General features: G+C 44.6%; 1 long non-coding RNA gene across 3 annotated transcripts in view; it reads right to left on the bottom strand.

Moving 5' to 3' along the window:
* Nucleotides 1–16347, bottom strand: part of LOC117879413 — a 47717-nt gene that overhangs the window by 15414 nt on the left and 15956 nt on the right. The window contains exons 1-3 of one of the 3 annotated variants that reach the window (XR_004646261.1): nucleotides 14803–15017; nucleotides 9010–9081; nucleotides 8563–8732 (exon numbers count right to left, since the gene is read on the bottom strand). This is a non-coding gene — a long non-coding RNA (uncharacterized LOC117879413). Of the gene's footprint in view, nucleotides 1–8562; nucleotides 8733–9009; nucleotides 9294–14802; nucleotides 15018–16347 lie in introns of those variants that run through there. The other 2 variants (XR_004646262.1, XR_004646260.1) reach the window with 2 other exon arrangements.

The following is a 16347-nucleotide window of genomic DNA, read 5'->3' as shown; positions in this document are numbered from 1 at the left end:
ATCTTAGATCCATCCCTCCCCCTCCCCCCAGTATAGACCAGCTCTTATTGAGGACGACAAAAAGAAACCCAGAAAACCAACCCTGCACCCAAGTCACCTAACACTGCTGTGGGGAGTTGAAGAAATCATACAAATGAGTTTGCCTTTTCCCGTGCTGCAGTATTTCTGAGTGTAGGGATAGTCAAGCTGCCCATCCACAACACTGCAGTTCCAAACATCATTGTGGGGAACATGGACAAAGGGGGAAAAAGGAATTTCAGACTTGCTCACTAGACCAAATCTGATTTTAAAATATAACAAAGTTACGGGGGAGTCCTTGGGGCTAGGAGATCCTCCCCGGTTTTCATTGTTCTCTAAGGGTTAGTGGTACATTACTTCACCCTGATTCCTGGAGTGTTGGCACTGGGAAATAGCTCCTTGGGTCAGTTTTGTGCAGAGAAAGACATTAACTTTCTGACTACATAGCACTAGTTTTGCTTGTGCTTTGACCAGTTAGCCTCTCAAACAATCAGCCAGAGAATAGCTCAATCTCTATGGCTTCTTTAAACATTTTCTCTGGCTAACTGCATGCAGAAAAAGTGAATTAACTCTGAATTTACTTATTTGTTCCTTGGTTGCAAAATTAATTCAAAATCTTATTCACTTGGCTAATATTTCCTTTCACTCACAACTTGCACATGTATAATCCTTCCAAATCGTCTCTTGCCCTTTTCTGTTTCGCAAACCCTTATGCATCAGTGACCCCTAGAGGCTAGCATTTCATTGCATGCTTGGATAAAATACAAAGAACAAAAGAGGTCATTATTATAGTTCTTCCCATCCTTAAAGAGGACAGGACCACATTTGCAAAAAAAGGGTCAACGGGTGTGTATGCAAAAATGGTGCACGCAAAACTGCATCTGCACATGCAAATGAGTAACATGCGACAGTCTGGATTGGGGTGGGCAAACTACAGCCCACCAGCCATTTTAAGCTGACCCTCGAGCTCCAACTGGGGAGCTGGGTCTGGGGCTTGCCCCGCTCCGGCGCTTTGCCATTCCAGCTGGGGAGCAAGGTCAGGGGCTGCTCTATGTGGCTCCCAGAAGCCGCAGCATGGCCCCCCTTTGGCTCCTACATGCTTGAATGGCCCCACTCCAATGGCCCCCTCCGGCACTCCAACGGGAGCTGCAGGGGCAGTACCTGTGGATGGGATAGTGTGCAGAGCCACCTGGCCACGCCTCTCTGTAGGAGCCGGAGAAGGGACATGTCGCTATTTCTGGGAGCCGCTTGAGATAGGTGCCTCACCCCTGAGCCTTTCCCCCGCCCCAAACCTCTGCCCCAGCCCTGATCCCCCTCCGAACCCCTTGGTCCCAGCCCGGAGTCCCCTCTCACACCCTGAACTCCTAATTTCTGGCCCCACCCCAGAGCCTGCACTCCCAACCAGAGCCCTCACCCCCTACTGCACCCCAACCCCAATTTTGTGAGCATTCATGGCCTGCCATACAATTTCCATATCCAGATGTGGCCCTCAGGCCAAAAAGTTTGCCCACCCCTGGTCTGGATACATGATTGGTAGGAGAAGGCAGCGACTGGTGAGTATGTTACCAGGCACAAGATAGCCTTAAACATTAGGGGTGAGTGCCTCACCCATCTCTAGCCCTTTTACACCAGGTAAAGAGTAGTGGAGCTGTGTAAAAGAGCCCAAAGAGGCTCAGATCCTCTCAAGAGAATTTACCCAATGCAAGAATTGGGGAAGACAGACAGACATATGGCTGCCTTTTGAGAACCCCCACACAAACCCTGGCACTGGGGGCTTACCGGGGAGGGGATGGGAGCGAGAGGGACAGGGCAGTGGTATCCCCACCAATGCAGAGATTCAAGACAGTGCTGCAGCTCAAATGCAGCTGGGAACAGGCTATTGTAATATAGACAGGTCCCCAGCGATGTGTAAAAATACACTGTGGCCTCAGAAAGGGCGCAAGGGCGCAAGGCTACCTTAGCCTCCTCCCACTGGCCTGAGCATTTTGTTCTGCTCCTCCTATAAATGTACTTGCAGAAACCAAATTATACAGCAAAAATGTCCCTAAGGGTAGGTCTACACAGAGAGCGGCCGTGAGTCTCAGAGCCTGGCTCGACTGACTTGGGCTAATGCTACAGTGCAAAGAATGGCCATTGCAGTTCAGGCTGGAGCTCGGTGCTGAAGTCTAGGGAGAGGGTGGGCTTTGGAGCCTAAGCTTCAGCCCGAGCCACATCATCTACACAGCTATTTTTAGTGCTGTAGCTGAGCCTGTCAACCTCGGCTTCGAGACTTGCTGCTGGCCGCTTATACAGTGGCAGGACCCTGGAAATTGCCCTGATCTATTGCCACCTCGGGGGCCCTACGATTAGTTTTAAAGTGTGGCAAGTTCCGTGCAGGTTGGGGAAATTTTATTGCTAGCTGCAAAGAGGGAATGTCTGGGGATTTCCACAGAAGTCCCCCAGTAATTCTTAAGAACCCACAAAACTGTTCAGCTCTGGCATAGCTCTCAGCACTACACATCTGGGAACTTTTTTCTGTCACTACTGTGTGACTCATAGTAAAGCAGTAGTGGTGCCAGGTGCTTAACACAAATGAGACCATGAGGAACTAAGAGCACAAGGGCCACAAGGTGACCCTATAGTTTTTTTAAGATGATTATTATGGTTTGTTAAAGGCAAAGGAAAAAGGCCAGGGAGAAAGACAAAGAGACGAAGAGGAAGACCCTGACATGGGGTAAAGGAGTATCCTCTGAACTCCACAATCGTTATGATGTCCCCAGCTAAGAGCAGGGCACTTAGTTACCATGATAATGGGTGTGGTAATATACTACCTAGTTCAGGGGATCTCAAACTGGGGATCGGGACCCCTCAGGGGGTCGTGAGGTCATTATATGAGGGGGTCGTGAGGTGTCAGCCTCCACCCCAAACCCCGCTTTGCCTCAGCATTTATAATGGTGTTAAATATATTAAAAAGTGTGTTTAATTTATTAGGGGGGTCACACTCAGAGGCTTGCAATGTGAAAGGGGTCACCAGTACAAAAGTTTGAGACTCACTGGCCTAGCTCTTCTATATTGCTTTGCACCCAAAGCACTTAACCTAGGAATGGATAGACAGAGATGGCACTACATAATACATGCACGAATGATGATGTTATTTGGATAAAGAATTGCTGGAATTACACCCATCTCCTGCAGCAGATTCAACATTGCTAGGGGACTTGTAAGAGAATCCCTTTCTCCTTCAAAATGCAATCATTAGCACTGCTGGCTATACCATGGCTAGCCTGCCCCTTTGCCACTAAGCCTCTCGCAATCATTTTCACCGACCCAGGAGCAGTGCATCTGTGGCTTGCTGGACAAATATGGAGGTACCTTGGCCTGTATTTCAGTCCCCACCCAGCTGTGGTATTTGATTATTTTGCTTTCCCTGGTTTTCAGTCCATTGCCGGAAAGAGCAAAGTCGAGCTTGTGGATGAATTCACACATTGATCTTCACGCTCAACACTGAGATCCTGCTTTGTTCCTCTCTTGCTCACTCTGTTAGCATTTGAGCTACTGATAAACACTACTTTGGAAGCACATCTAATAGCTTTGCTGTCTGGGCTTATGAATGTTACCCTAAAGCTTAGCAACAGGGGCAGGAGTCCAGGGTCCATTACTACAAACATTTCTCATGCCCACAGCTCTTCTGGATCAAACCATCAGCAGCTAACCTTAGTTTGGGAATCCTAACAATATTGTTTATTGCCCACTTCCCTCTGAAAAATTGTGGCATCCACCTCATCTGCTGTAAACCGTATAGAAAATCTCTTACTCATTCAAAATATTTTCACCTTGCACTTAACTGGACACTCAGTGATGCTTTGCAATTTTAAAAGGATGAAGTCAGACAGCAAAGGTATTTTATTACTAAACTCTCAAGCATAATACTATAGTACCTGTAGTCAATAAAACAATATGACAGGAAAATGTTATGTCAGGCTCTGTTGTTTAATAAGCAAGAGAACCCTATCTATAAAGGATGGGTATACAAATGGATTTTACCATTTCAAGAAGGTGTGCAGTAACCATGGCACCCTCTATCCCACAGTGTAATTACTGTACATGTAATATTCAGCATCCTAAATAAACATACTTAAAAATCACCAGCCTTTAAGTTTATATTATGGTTTTATAGGAAAGTGCCTTACAGTAAGTGGCAGTATTTTCTCCACATTTTACTACTCATTTTCTGTTTTTACACCCCTCCCACCATAAAAATCCTGAATCTTCTCTTTATCCACATAAATATGTAGTCTAGCTGTGTGTACAATTTGCAAAGGTAGAGATTTTTAATATGTGAAATAACACAAGATTTTAATTATATTAGTAATTCCTTTAGGCCATGTGCCCTGGTCTAGTCAAATAATGGGAAAGCCATTAATTCATTAACTTGTTCAGGTATCCTCTCACCCCTAGAGTCACCCCTATTGGTCAGAATGGAAGCACACCAGTAGCATGGGAAGGGTCACGAACCTTGCACTACCATTGCACTTTTTGGCAAGACGACCTCATTCTCTGAGGATGTCAAATTGACACTTTTCAGGGGTACCGAATACACACAACAAATGTAAAAAGACAAAGCATTGTTACAATAGGATATGCATCAATAAGTCTTGCTCTAGTACTTGCATGAGAGCTGCATGGGGAAATGATGTCGTCTGCACATAGCTATTCGATCTCAAGGATTTGTAGCCAAAAGATTGGAAACTAACATTTTTTTCCCCTAAATGAGCCCTATTGCACACTGCCAGGAAATAGTTTAAGAAAAGCTGCTTCTCAGCCCAGTTTCTTCTTTCACCATGAACAGAAGAAAACAGCAGGGCAGATGGAAGCTGTGACAATGTCCATTGATTTTTAATCACTTACTTCCGTCACTCACCCAGCCCTAGGTCATATACAGTGAATTTTAGGCAGAATCTGCCTCCAAGAATAGGAATAATAGTTGCTACTATGTTTCCTCTACTCTTCAAGCAAATATATTCTAGGGGCCAAATCCTCAAAAGGTATTTAGATGCTGAACTCCCACTGAGATCAAAGAGAGTTAGGGGCTTAGACACCTTTGAGGATCTGGCGATCAAATTTAAGGAACTTTAATTGTTACATTCAGGTTTTTATGGGAAGCCTTTTCCTCTATTTTCAGGAATAAGAAAAAATTCCCAAACTCTGTTATACGAGAGGCTCAAAAGAAGACTGCCAGAATAGGCTCTGTGATCATCTGTTCCTTTGCTATGAGACAGGGAGATTTATTTGACTAACGAATGATTTTATGTGACTTTTTGCTTAGAGGTCTGAGCGCCAGAGTGAGGAGGGAGAAGATGTCGGAAATAGTTTTAGTCAAGAGACCTAGATTTATGGTTAAGATGCCTTGACTATGAACGAATACAAATCAAAAACCACAGAGAAGAAAGAATGACTGAATAAAAGGGGGGAGAAATCAAAGCCATGATACAACAGGTTAATAGACATTATATATTTTTTTTTTCTTCCTTTTAAAGGTCCTTCCACAAAGCAGATTCAAACCTCTTTAGGGACTGACTAGCACAAGGGAGTCCTGGTCCGTGCCTGGGGCTTCTAGGTGCTATATTAATACAAATAATAAATGATAATTTATGTTTTTGTGATGCTATCATCTCAAGTTCCTGAGTTGATATCACCATGCAGACTCATTTGTTTTGTAGAGGAAAAGGTGCACGTGAACGCACACAGGTTTATTTTGTTTAGATTCCTCTAGCCACAATGTATATCAAAATGTTAAGATTTATGTTGCTGATAACAATATGGAAAGGAACATAATGGTACAGCATAGATGCCAAGAGGTTGCTATTCTGGCATGTCTATCTCACTAGTAAAATAAAACAAATGACAGTCGTCCATAAAATCAGCTCATTCAGGGCTAAAATCTGCAGTGCACTAGTACACAAGGAGACTGGGAGGGTCTATTGAGTTATTTTCTCCCCATGCAAGCAGCAGGGCAGGATTTGCATACAATACTCATGAAAACATTAGGGCCTTTTATGATAGTGTATTCACCACCCTATAGTGCCTCCTTGTGTCCAGGTGCAATACTGCAAGGGGTCTTCATTTCCAGCAGCTGCTCCAGGCCTGCTGCCTCTTGCAGGGTCTTCCATGGCTCAGCCCTCTTGGCCAAGTCACAGAAAATTCAGTCCCCTTCCAGGGTAACTAGAGGTCCAACTGAAAGTCCAAAGCTAAACAGCTAAATACCCCTCTTGGGCTCCACTGAAGTGTTCTTACTGGCCCTTCCTTACAGGAACCTAACTTGCTCCTGCAGTTGGCCTTCCATGCCCCTTCCTCAGAGGCTGATAAGGGAGCTCAGGCCCACCCTCCATTCTGGGTTCTGGCCCATGGATCCAGTGTTAAACAGCTAGGTTTGCTTCTTCAGCCATGCTGCCCCTGGCTGTTCCCATCTCTGCAGGGCTAACAACTCTTCTGCCCCTCTCTGGCTCCACTGAAGAGCTTTTACTGACCCAGGGCCTTTCCTACATGAGCCTAACCTGCCACTGCAGAGTTCTTCCTTTGTTGCTTCTTGTCTTAGAAGGTTTTCCCTCACTGTGCCCCTTCCCCTGAGACTTCGGCAGCTTCCACTAGGGCTCTCCCTGCTCCTTGTTGGCCCCATCTTTGGGCTTTTACCCACAGGAGCCTGACCCTGCTCCCTGTTGGATCCCCTACCTGCAGGAAAGTCTTGCTTCTGCCAGGCCCTTCCCAGGAAATGGGAACGCTTTTCTCCTCTGGTGCTTCTCTGCTGTCTCTCCCTCCAGTCTGAATTCCCAGCTCTATATAGTAGTCCTTCCTGATTCCCTGCAGCTGGGGGCACTAATTATCAGGCCCTAATTCACAAAAGCATTTAAGCACATGCTTAACTTTAAACACATGCTTAAGTCGCACTGAAGTCAGTAGGACTCAGGCACCTCCTTAACTTTAAGCATGTGCTCAAATGCTTTGTTGATTAGAGGCAGGGCCAGTGCAACCCAATAGGCGATCTAGGGGTTAGTAGTAGGAATGTTGCCATTCCTACAGAGAGAGAAATAAAAATATTTAGAGGTTTTCATTTAATTTATTCTACTGAAAACAAATCTCCACAGGACTTCCCATAATTATCTTCCAAAAAGAAAATCTAGCTTGGTGCTGAGAATGTCCTGGATGGAAGTCAGTGAAGGTGATTTCTCACATCCCAGCAACATCTAAATCTATGATTTTTTCTGCATCACCTTTCTCAAATATGGCCTTTCTTATCCCTCCAGCTCTCATCCAGGCTTTCATCATTTCGCATCTCAATCACTGTGACATCCTTCTCTCTGTCACTGACAAATGCAATATTGTCCTGTTTGTATTCAATTAGAATGCTGCCGCGAAGATCATTTTCTTAGCCTGTTGCTTTGAAGCACTCCCCTGGCTCCCCCATCTCTCCTGCATTAAACAAAAGCTGCTTGTATTCACTTTCAATGTCCTTCACAGTCTTGCCTCCAATTGGCCCGTGATGCTTCTACTGCCCACTTGTTATATTTTCAAACAAGCCCCTTTGTGCTTTCTCGCATGCTATGCCTCACGCTTGAGTGGAGCTCCCTGTAAACATCCACAAAGCCACCTCATTATCTGCTCTCAAATCCTTCCTCAAAACTCTCCTTTGCCACGATGTCTGCAAAAGCTTGACAATGGTTAGGATGCTGGTGTGCTGATTGCACTGCCTATCAACCTGGCCAATATTGTCTCACTCTTTCCCAGTCTCTTTGTATCTATTTGTGGTCTCTTGTCTGATACTTGGACAGGAAGTTCTTTGGGGCAGGGACTATCTTTATCTTCTGGGTTCATACAGCATAGAATCATAGGGTTAGAAGGGACCAGCAATTCTATGAATAGGGCGTTACATCATATTTAGAACTTTCACTCAGTGGTCACAAAATGCTCTTATAAACATTAAGTCTTCTAATCCTTCCATGAGGTAGGTAATTATTGCAATACCTTCAACTGACAGGCAAGCCAGAATGCAGAGGGCCAATTTCTCCACTGACAATCTCTCTGGAACCCAGTGAAATCAGTGTAGCTATACAGAGCCTAGGACAGCACATAATTTGGACCAAAGGTATTCATTGATTTACTATGGTTCCACAGACAGGTAGTAGCAGATTTGGGGATGAAATTAAAGATGGCTTTTGCAAAACCTTGTTGGCCTCATTTTGTAAGACTAGAACCGGGGCTTGGTTTGGATGCAGGTACCATTTTACATCTCACTCTGCTAAGACCCAAATGTAGGACACAATGTGTGACAAAGACCCAAAATGAGGAACACAAAAATATTTTTGCAGAAAACTTAAGATCATGTGGGATTAATTCTTTAGTATAAATAACGCTTCCTATGATCACGATGGTCCCTTCTGGCCTTGGAATCTATTAATTAGTTTCATGAGTCTTTATTTGTGATGCAAATAACTTTTAATCATAAAAGTGAGGGGCCATCAATTTTTTGTGGAAAAGAGATAATTTGGGGGGCTAAAATGAGTGATATACCTCAAAATGAAGGACATTTGAGAGGGATGTCGTAAAGAGAGGATGGGATGGTTCAGCTAAATGTTTCCTGTTTTGACCCATCAGTAGTCCGTAGTGCACCCTCCTGCTCTTATCACGAGAAAACCTTTCCTTCCTTCCGCTCTCTGCTTATGAGGTCAAAGTGAGATGGTCTGTTTGAAAAACAAACAAAAAACAGAATAAAGCTCCAGTGCTTTCCATCAGCAACAAACTAGATTCCCCACTAGATTCAGTCTTGTATACCTAGTAATTATAATGCCCTTTTTCTGACCCTGCTTGGCTCTCACTACTATAACTATGCTGATTTCCCCTTTGTGTTGCACTTCCAGTTTACTCTTTACGTGACCCACCCAATACTGTGGGTGGGTGGGTGAGCTAAGGGAAGCTTTTTAAATAAAAATATTTGGTTCAAGACCCCTGAAGCCTTACCTACTCCTAGACTCAGGAACGCTCTCGTCATCTCCACAGGTGCGGCTTTTCCACTCAAGCACTCAGGAGCCCCTGGGGCATAGAAACAAAAATACTTTTTATTTGGGGGGAAAAGATAAATATATAATTGCATAAAAATGAAATTAGCAAAATCCAACAATGTTAGGTCCACAATCCTAATTATTAACTGCCTGGCTAGTTAAGGACCAGAACTCTTATTCACAGAATAATCCCCATCATGAATTCAATTAGTCTCAAACGTGACAAAGGTAAGCTGATCATATTTCCCAAAATAAGAAAGGCCTGAGCTGCCTGGCTTCACCGCTTGCCTGAGCCCCCCTATCCCTGGCGTAGGGCTGGCCCGCGCCACCTGTCGTCACTGCTTGCCCACACCAGCTGGGGCTGGGGCGGACCGCCCAAGACCTGCCCTGCCTGGGGCTGAGACTGACCGTGCTAGTCCAATGCTACCCAGGACTGACAGCCCGAGCTGCATCATCCAGCACCTTGTGTCACCACTTGTCCCCCCCAAACATTCCTCTGTGCACCCCACTTTTTTGGCAAAACTAGGCATTTGTTCCATTTGCTCTCGCCAACTGATGATTAGGGCAATCTGCTGCTGTGGGAAGGTCCTGGTTCAGGGAAGTCAGTTCCACAAGCTCTGCTCATGCCTGATCCTGTTCTATAGCGTCAGATCCACCAGCTTGGTTGCTACACAATCCAGCTCCATTGTGACCAGGTCCAGTCTGGTGAAATCAGTTCCATTGACACCAGCTCAGGCCACATTAAGTCAGCTCCACACATGGTCCAGAATCTCTAGGCAGGAAACCCAAAGCAAAGCCAGACCCTCAAAAACGAATCTCTGGTCACTGATAGAATCTCCAGTTACCCTTTTTAACTGGACTCACGATCCAGTCTGAGTTCACTACCATAGTGCAGGGTGACCCACTTTCTGTAAACTCTATCTTTCATAATTTCTCCACACCCACCTTTCAAAAATGCATTTATATCCACCACTTAATATCATTTCCAGAAACAAAATATATATTAAATCACGGTGTGAAAATGCATGATTTATGCCAATTAAGTCTGCCAGAGCTTTTCCACCTCTCTCCTACTGGGGGAGCAGAATGTTTCTCTTTCCATTTCAGCCTTCTAGCTCTGAGACTTACAAAGAGAAATCTTATTTCTAAGGCTTTTTCATTAGTGTTGGCCTGTGAATCAAGGGGGTATTCTGTGGTCTTCAGAGGGTCCTTGGCATATAGGCTAAATCAGATTTTAATTGTACTCTCCTTCTCTCTCAATTTAATTGACTCTTCTTGTCTAATCAAAGTGGATCTTTCTACACTGTGCCTGCTGTGATTAAGTCTGATCTAAGTACTTCTGTCATCCAGTGTTTCTGGCCATTTGTGTTCTTGGGAACCCTGTTTAAAAAATTACCTAATTCCATCAGTAAGCTTTATGAGCCCACTCATTTTTATTTAATTATACTTTGAACCAGTACAAGTCAAGGACACATAATTCTAGTCTTATTAGTCCCATTCAGCTCTGAAAAATAACCTCGAGTTTGCATGGGAATAGTTTCTCCAATAAGAATAGAATACGCAGATAAGTCTGTAGGAACATTATTCTAGCTAAAAGGGAAGCTATTCAATTCAAACATATCCCACAAACTCCTGCGTGCATGTCTTAGGACACCCATTTCTTTCATTCAGTTAAAAGAATAAGATACCACACCACAAACATAATTCATAACAAGTATTTGATTTTGTTCATGTACCAGGTTGAATCAACTAATTTATACAAAGCAGACAAGAGATGCTAAGAAACTTTCTAGAAAAGTACCTCTTTGGCAATATACCAGGAGGAGGGGCCATACCAAAGTAAGATGGATCTCACCCTGAGGAAAATCAGCTGACTGGAAGGTATGGATCTAAGGAACATCTAAAGTATTGAAGTTTTAGGATTTTAAACAGTCCATAATGCAGTTTCTTTCCTGGCTAGTACATTAAATGCTGTTAAAAGAGACTTATCATGTCAGAGTGCCCCTTTCAAGATCAGTGATTTATTTTAATTGAAATACACTGATCATTGTTCTCAGTGGGGCACAAATAAAGGGGATTATTAATGATTATTTTAAGAAGAGATATCACACAAAACTGGCAAGAAGAGCTGAGAAATAGCAATGTTTTTCAGATTAAACTGTTTTTCACTGAAAAATGCAGATTAGGGTTGTCCAAAACATTTCATAAATGTGTGTTGAACTCACCAAATTGTTTGGGTAAAAAAAAAAAAAAATCCAATAAATGCCAATGTTTTGACTTATTTTTTTAAATGAAACTTTTTCATTCAAACCATTTTGTTTATAATTTTACTTCCATTTTATTAAAATGGTAACAAGAACCTTGAAAAACAAAATAAAAAGTTTTTGTGTGGGTGAACAAAATGTTTCTTTTGACCCAAGTTGATTTTTTTTTTTACTTTTTTGGTTCACCAGAAATTGGGGGGGGGGTAATTATTTCAGGTCAGCCCAAACAGTTTGATTTTGTTTTTCCATCAAATCAAAAAATTGGTTATTCACACAGCTCTAATGAGAAAGTCTTACAGGTTTATCGCTAGAAGCCTGTTGTACTAAACCATTTATATTTTACACCATCTCTCTACGAAACATAAGGGTAAACATCTGCTTCACCCTCCCATCACTGCAGCCATACAAGAATACAGGCATCCACTTCACTAAATACTGCCAATTAAACATTTGGGGAGTAGGGGGTGGAGCTGGAGATATTTGAGGCAGGTAGCAATGCCATCATCATGGGGAATGTTGGTGTACAGGGAGGTGACATCCATAGTGGCAAGGATGGTGATCTGAGGGAGGTTGTTAATGTTGCAGAGTTTCTGAAGGAAGTTGGTTGTGTCCTAGAGGAAGCTGGCCTTTCGTGTGGTGAGTGGCTTGAGGATGGTTTCAATGAGTCTTGATATTCCTTCAGTGAGTGCCATGGCCAGATATGATAGGACTGCCTAGCTTCCCTTGTTGAAATGGACAACACTCAGATATCCACCCCAAACACATTGTGAAACTCATCCATTTCATCCTCACCCATAACAATTCTACAATCAACAATGAATACTTTGTCCAAACCATGAGAAGAGCCATGGGTACTAGGATGGCTCCCCAATATGCCAAGCTCTTCATGGGCCACCTTGAGGAAGAATTTCTGGACAAATGCACCATAAAACCAATGATATACCTGAGATACATTGATATTTTCATCCTCTGGACAGACAACCTAACTCCCTCATAGATTTCCACGACAACTTCAACATCTACCAGCCATCCATCAAAGTCTCTCTAGAACATTCCCGCACACCACTATCAGCTTCAACAATGGAACCCTACAGATAACTATATACAAGAAACTCACAGATCATCTCTCCTGCCTTCACAGATTCAGTAACCACCCCAAACACACCAAGAAATCTGTTACCTGCAGCCAGACACTCAGATACCACAGAGTATTCTCCAAGGAGACAGTCCAGAATATACACTTTACCAAACTTAAAATGGCCTTCACCAAACAAGGACACTCCACCAGAGAATTAGATCACATCATGGAATAGGCCAAATACTCTAAGCCAACCTGCTTCAATACAGAAAAAAAAAAATCTAACTGCACACCACCTAGTTGTCACCTACCACCCCAAACTGGAACCCCTATGGGGTATCATTAAACAGTTACAACTTATGCTCAATAGGGACCACATCCTGAATTAAATCTTTCCTGAACCTCTACTTCATGCCTTCAAACAACTCCCCAAGCTCATCATCAGAAGCAAGCTTCCCACAGACCAGAGCTCACCAACTAAAAGCAGCACAGACCCTTCCATAACACCAGATGCAAAACTTGCAGACATGTCTCCACTGCTATGATGATCAATACCTCCCATAACACACCTTTCAAGATCCACGGGTCCTACACATGCCTATCACAACATGTGGTGTACCTCATCCAGTGCACTAAATGCCCCAATAACAACTATGTGGGGGAAACAAGACTCTCAAATAAATTATCGCAGAAAAATGATAAAATGCAAAAACATCACATCACACATGGGTGAACACTTTTCTTAAAATGATCACCTATATCTGACCTCTCAGTCCTCATCGGAAACCTCCGCACCACCTTCAAAAGACAAGCCTGGGAGCTTAAATTCATAACTTTGCTAGACACTAAAAATCATGATCTTAATAAAGACACTGGATTTATGGTTTATTACAATAATCTGTAACCCACTAATCCCCCTTTTTTATCCTATGCCCACAGAGGTGTTAACAAGGTGCCACTTCACCTTGAATGGTCTCTTAGAATACATGTTAAATCAGGGGTCTCAAACACGCGGCCCGGGGGCCACCTGCGGCCCGCTGGGTTGTTTTCTGCAGCCCATGAGCTCCTCACAGCCCCTCCACCCCAGCGTTTACCTAGAGCAGCTCCAGCCCGATGTGCACTGTGGGCAGGGCAGGCTCCCTGCCTGCCCTGGCCCCTGCCACTCCGGGAAGCGACCGGAACGTGGGGAAGAGGGGGCACAGGGCTCTGTGTGTTGCTTTTGCTTCAGGCAGCGCCCCCAGCAGCTCCCATTGGCCGCAGTTCCCTGTTCCTGGCGAATGGGAGCTGCTGGGGGTGGTGCCTGAAGCAACAGCAACACACAGACCCCTGTGCCCCTCCCACCCCCAGGTTCCGGCCACTTCCCGGAGCGGTGCGGGGACAGGCAGACAGGCGGCCTGCCCTGCCCCCGGTGTGTGTCAGGCCGGAGCCCGCCCCCCGAGCCCCTCCTGCACCCCACACCCCTGCTGTACTCCACACCCTCCTGCACCCCACACCCCAACTCCCTGCCCTGAGCCCCCACCAGACCCCACACCCCTCCTGCCCTCCCTGGGGCAAAAAGGGGGCAGAGTTGAGGTGGGGATTTCAGGGAAGGGGTTGGAATGGGGGCAGGGCCTCATGGAAGGGGTGGAGTCGGGGCGGGACCAAGGGTGGCGGGGGGAGGTGCCAGTAATGCAGCCCTCAGCCAATGTACTAGTCCCCATGTGGCCCTCGTGGTCATTTTACTTTGAGACCCCTGTGTTAAATACTTATGTTAAATAACCTGTTCCACCTTGTATTTAAATTGTAACACTCGGAGTACCTTTCCCAGACCTGAAGAAGTGCTCTGTGTAGCTCGAAAGCTTGTCTCTCTCACCAACAGAAGTTGGCCCAGTAAAAACACATTACCTTACTGTGATGGGTTTGATCACAGAAACCCCCTTGGGACTATCACCTGATGTGCTGAGACTACCTCTGAGCCCATTTTCTCTGCCAGTTTGGGCCTCCAGAACCCTGTCTTGTTGAGCCAGACACACTAGTATGCTTCAACACAGACCCAGGGTCTGAACCACGCACCCTAAAGTTGCAGACTTAACTGAAAATGACTTAGCAAGTGCTCCTGTCTCTAGCACCCAGACACTCAACTCCCAATGGGCTCCAAATCCCAAATAAAGCTTATACAGGGTAAATTCAAACGGTACATCCTCTATAACACTGATAGAGAAATATGCATAGCTGTTTGCTCCCCCAGGTATTAATTGCTTACCCTGGGTTAATAAAAGTACTTTTGCTTATTAAGTAAGTATAAAAAGTAGGATTTAAGTGGTTCCAAGTAATAACAGACAGAAGAAAGTAAGTTACCAAGCCAAATAAAACAAAACATGCAAGTCTAAGCCTAATACATTAAGAAACTGATTACAGATAAAAATCTCACCCTCAGAGATGTTCTAATACGCTTCTTTCACAGACTGGACTCCTTCCTAGTCTGGGCCCAATCCTTTTCCCTGGTACAGGTCTTGTTAGCTCCAGTTCAGGTTTTAATTAGGGATTTCTCATGAGTGAAACCTCCTTTGTTCTGTTCCACCTTCTTATATAGCTTTGGCACAAGGCGGGAATCTTTTCTCTCTCTGGGTCCCCATCCCTCCTTCTAAATGAAAAAGCACCAGGTTTAAGATGGATTCCAGTACCAGGTGACATGGTCACATGTCCTGTGAGATCCCAAGTCTTCATTCTTCCTGGCCTGACTCATAGGAAGGCTTGCAAGTAAACAGAGCCATTTGCAACCAATTGTCCTAGTTGATGGGAGCTATTAAGATACCAAACCACCATTAATGGCCCACATTTTGCATAATTACAATAGGACCTCAGAGTTATATTTCATATTTCTAGGTTCAGATACAAGAATGATACATTTATACAAATAGGATGAACACTCAGTAGATTATAATCTTTGTAGTGATACCTTACAAGAGACCTTTAGCATGAAACATATTCCAGTTATATTCACACTCATTAGCATATTTTCATAAAATCATATGGAGTGCAACGTCCTCCTCCTGAACTTCCTGCCAGAGCCTTGGACACTGTCCATGGCAGAGGCAATATACACTCCTCTGTCCCCCCCAAAAGGGAAGGTGACCCTGATCGACCTGTGGGCTCACAGCTACCAGCTATGACAGACCCTTCAATGGCCAGCAAAATCCCCCCTTCTTTCACTCAGGTTGGGCTTGCTTCCAGCTACAGAGTCCTTGGGGTCTGTTCCCACCTCAGCAGTCACCAGGATTCTAACTTCCACCTCCAGGATACATCTCTCTGTGCACCTCTTCCACTCCATTTCAGCCAGTTCGTGCTTCTGGGTCTCAATTTGTGCTTGTCTGTGGGCCTCAATTTCTTTGTCTTTTAAGTTCAGGATTTGCTGGTGAGCAGCCTTTTCTTTTTACAGGGCAGCCTTTTTTGCTTCAATTTGAGCCTGTTTCTGGGCCTCAAGTTTTTTGTCTTTTAAGTCCAGGGCTTGCTGGCTCTCTCTTTCCTTCTTAGCAATTTGTAACCTGTGCAGTTCTAGCTTCTTCTGAGCTTCACTCTTACTTATTTTGCTTACTTTTCTGTCCCTATTTCCCTAACGCAAAATAAGCAAACAGAAAATAACAAACCAGTAACCACTTTGTCTGTTCTCCAGCCACCACACTCAAAACTCACTTAAAATCACTACCAGTGTCTCAAAGCAATCAGCTGTGCACAGACCCTGCTCGACTATGCCACTGTGATGGGTTTGATCACAGAGACCCCCTTGGGACTGTCACCTGGTGTGCTGAGACTATCTCTCAGCCCGTTTTCCCTGCCAGCATAGGACTCCAGAACCCTGGGTTTGTGTTGCAGCAGATTAGCATATCTGGCTCTATACAACAGGGTTCTGGAGTCCCACACTAGCAGGAAAAACGGGCTGAGAGGTAGTCTTAGCACACCAGGTGACAGTCCCAAG

Source organism: Trachemys scripta, chromosome 6 (assembly GCF_013100865.1).
Source record: "Trachemys scripta elegans isolate TJP31775 chromosome 6, CAS_Tse_1.0, whole genome shotgun sequence".
Classification (NCBI taxonomy): Eukaryota; Metazoa; Chordata; order Testudines; family Emydidae; genus Trachemys; species Trachemys scripta.
This window is presented reverse-complemented; position numbering and strand designations above follow the sequence as displayed.